A 4,068-nucleotide genomic window follows, 5' to 3' on the forward strand; every position below is an offset into this window, starting at 1 on the left:
CTCTTATATAGAGAAATGAAAGAATTGTCATCAATTTGTCAAACATTGAAAAACAAAACGTGAAAACAGGTGTTTTTTCTGTGCTCTTGCACAACCTATAAGCATGTATGGTGGGGTTTTGTAAATTTTCCAGGCATACTTCTGTACTACAATCAAGTAACTATGTTACCTTCATTTTTCATGAAAATACTGTATATACATGTATAAATATCTATCTAAACACCTTGATTTCGCCCTCTGTTTCTCTAAGAGCCTCCTACCATTTCAGACACTCCCACTTCAGCACATCTTCAGAACAATGCTTCAGGGGAGGAGTGCTCTGTGGGGCAATAGCTCGATTGGGGACTGAGCTCCAGGAAGGTACTTTGTGTAAAAAGGTGGTGTTTTGTTTCAGCAAGTGCTTAGGCAGCTCCGTGTGGCTACCACAGGAGATTCAAGGATTTCTCAAACATGCATGAATGCAACACTCTGGGTGTGTTTTTAATGAGGGAGTGACATTATGACATCATATAAAGCTCAAAAAAGGTTTTTTTTTCATAATAACTCCCCTTTAAATCTGTGTTGCAGTTCAAAATCAGTATCTGTTTTAAAACATTTGGCTCTAAAAATGCAAAAGTTTAGGGCAAAGTTGTGCCCAGAGAGAAGCTGAAAATTTATTAGGCAGAATTTAAATGTTTGTAGAGTACTGTACATGTGAAATGTTAATTTTTAAGCTGTAAACCATGAAAAAAAATCAGCTGATAATTTTTTTTCTACGTACCGAACACTGTAGTTTTATTTATTTATTTTTTTTAGTGGTGAAAAATGCTTTGAATTTGAAACAATTATTTAAAACTTTAAGAAAAAAGAAAAATACTGCACTATACAGTTTCTATTAAGTTTTATTTGTCAGCTTTTACAGGCAATGATGAACATTAAACTGAAGAAGCATTTTGGTGAAAAGAGTGAGCTTTRGATCTGAAAAGAAAGGAAACAGAATATTGGACATTTATTGGAGAATCGTGAAAAATGAAGATACAAATTTTGTGAAAACCCAAATTAAAATGYACTTATCAGTTGATTACATTTCAGATTTTAAATCCAAGTTTCCTCAGAAGGTCCATAATTTGTTGCAGTGCTGGCGGTAGTGTTGTTGCCCCCACTGCTGTGGTTGTTGTTGCACCTGCAGCTGTAGTTGTTGTTGCACCTGCTGCTGTAGTTGTTGTTGCACTTGCTGCTTTAGTTGTTGTAGCTGTGGTTGCAGTTGACTTGAAAGAGAAATGAGTAACATTATCATCAAACAAAAAGCTCTCAGGAAATGYTCATTTGTTCATGTGTCATTTAACTGCAAAAAACTCACCTCATGAGAATCAGAGTCAGAACCAGATTTGGATCGAGCAAATTGTCTGTGCTCCATCTGTAGACAGTTTGACAATAGCAGCTTTATACGATATTATAGTGAGNTTTGTTTACTTATTTGTTTGTTGTAGGGAGTGGAGACATAAAACAGTAGACATTTTTTCATTGATCAGTATTTATTTATCAGACAGAAGATGATGATGATTGTTGTTTGACCAAACTGAGTGAGGAAGCACTCTGGTTGAAACAGCAAGCTTTAACTCTGAAAAGAAAAAAAGAGTTAAATGTTGTTATATTCTCCGGAGAATCCAATAAATATTTAGAAACAGCCTGTRTCAGAGATCTATTTACAACTCACTTACTGAGTGAGTACATATTACACTTACTTATTGTATTATCCTGTCAGAAGTGGCAGGAGTGAAGTGAGAATCATTTGCATCTGTTGTGGCGTGAGCGTGGCTGGATTAGCAAGAAGCTGCATCAGCTGTTGCTGAATTGCTGTATTTGCCAACCCCGTTGCTGGATATTTCATCTGAGTGGTGGTCAGAATCAGAAACATCATTACACAYACATTTAAGAAAACTTGTAGGAATTGTTCAGTAACTGATGTTTATGTGTGGTTTGATAAGTGAGGACATGAATAACTCACCTCACGTGAGTTGGARCCAGAGCGAGCAACACGCTGGTGCTCCACCTATGGAKAGTTTATTATGATCAGTGTTAGGTYACAACATGGTAACAATAAAAGTAGTGTTAGTTTTGCTAATGACATTAAATTTGACTTACAGGTTGAGCTATAATGAGGCTCAGGAGGCATCCAAAAATAAGAGCTACCTTCAGCATGGTTGCAGTTATTTCACCTGTTAAAACAGAAAATAGGATTTTAATCCAAGTAAATTAGGGAAAATCACAATTTGATTAAAYATGGTACCAAATACTAATATAATTTCAGTCAGTCCTCACCACTGGAGCAGAACGTCTCAGATGAACAGGGAGGTTGTTGCTGTGCTGCTCCGAATGTTGAGCGTCTCTTTTATACAGATACAGGAGCAGAGTTGTTAGGAAACTGCAAGCATTCAGTAATCTTCTGTGTCCACAAAAGTGTGTTGCATTCATTTAATTGCCCATGTGCGAAATAGTAAAGCCTATTAGATTTACTTGTTCAAACCATACATGGAGRCACTTTTAAAATACCTGGAACACACAGACATTCCTGCTCATATGTTGACAAATCAAGAGACTTAGTGGTTTTGTTTGGTTCCAGACAACATCCGCTAAAAGGTTCTACCTGTTTGAAAAACACTGCAGTGCCCGATTTGTACAAAAATAACAGCATTTTTAACATTTAAGTTGAAATAAATAATTATCATGTTCATTTTTGTAATTACTCAGAATGGTATGAAACCAGTGAAGTCTTGCAAAATGTGTTTAAGCTTTGTCTTGGTTGATTTGTTACTGTATTTGGTAATTTTAGGTCTAGATCAACATCAGCTTTAGGAGATAATCTCTGACTGTCTGAGTTTTGCACCATTTGTATGAACTAATTAAATACAAGGTGYACCAATTCTCATGTTTTAAGCACCTTTCAAATGAAAAGATCGACTCAAAACATGAAAATTCAGCAAAATTGTGGCCGTTCTTCAAGGACTTTAGGCGTGGTAACTTCAGGAAAAAAGCTGTCAGAAATTTTCTGATGCTGCTGTTTCAAAACGTTCAGAACGTTGGCAGATGAGACTTTAGGAATTGCCAAATGATGTGCTCCTTATTTTACAAGTAATGTGTGGTGTGATCAAACACAGCAACTGTTGCTTCCTTCAGATCTTTAGGTTATCTAAGTCTTCCTATCAATGTAAWAACACAAAAGGTTCCAAACCAGAAAGCTTTGAAATCCCTCTTCAGTTTTTTTCAAACTCTACAATTTGAGTTGGTTTTGTGGAGAGGGTGAAAAATGTAAGGTTCAGCATTTCTTGAAACAWGACATATTGATCATCACCTTTCAGAGTTTTAAAATAAAATCTTATTATGTTGGGTAATGAAAGAATTTTTGCCAATTTGGTCAAACCTTTAAAAGACGATATGCGTGATCTCGTGACGTTCTGAGCTCTTACACAACCTGTATGCACCTGTGTGTGTGGGGGGGTGGTATTATGAATCTTCCAGGCACATACAACATATTCTGTAATTCAGTCAAGGAACGATGTTGCCCTCAGTTGTCATGAAAATGGTGTACATATCAAAAAATGGCACGGGCATATTCTAAGATGACAATTCATCAGGCTCAAATTGTGAAAGTGTGGTTCAGGGAGCATGAAGCATCATTTTCACACACAAATTGACACCTTAACCCCATTGAGAATCTTTGGGACATGCTGGAGAAGGCTTTGCACAGTGGTCAGACTCTACCATCATCAATGCGGTGAAAAATTAATTCAACACTGGATGAAAATAAATCTTGTGACATTGCAGAAGCTTATTGAAACAATGACACAGCAAATGCGTGCTGTAATCAGAGCTGAAGGTGGTTCAATGAAATATTAGAGTGTGAGACCTTTTTTTGGTGGCAACGCTTCTTTGGCCAGGCAGTGTATAAAACTGAAAAAAAGTTGAATTTTCACAATAACCCCCCTTTAAATACTTGTCAGTGTGCATGGCAATGCACACTATTGTGATTCGTTTCCCATCCAAGTCACCTCCACTTTGGCACGCTTCTCCTCCTGCATACTTTGTCCT

The 4,068-nt window shown here is 36.9% G+C and overlaps 1 long non-coding RNA gene across 1 annotated transcript; it reads right to left on the minus strand.

The window, feature by feature from the left end:
- Nucleotides 1-1,495: 1,495 nt before the first annotated feature.
- Nucleotides 1,496-2,032, minus strand: LOC106517116 (uncharacterized). The gene is made up of 3 exons (XR_001310159.1): nucleotides 1,988-2,032; nucleotides 1,725-1,870; nucleotides 1,496-1,600 (listed from the first exon to the last, which is right to left on the minus strand). It is a non-coding gene; the product is annotated as an uncharacterized LOC106517116 (long non-coding RNA).
- Nucleotides 2,033-4,068: the final 2,036 nt, after the last annotated feature.

Source organism: Austrofundulus limnaeus, unplaced genomic scaffold (genome assembly GCF_001266775.1).
Source record: "Austrofundulus limnaeus strain Quisiro unplaced genomic scaffold, Austrofundulus_limnaeus-1.0 Scaffold45, whole genome shotgun sequence".
In the NCBI taxonomy this organism is placed as follows: Eukaryota; Metazoa; Chordata; class Actinopteri; order Cyprinodontiformes; family Rivulidae; genus Austrofundulus; species Austrofundulus limnaeus.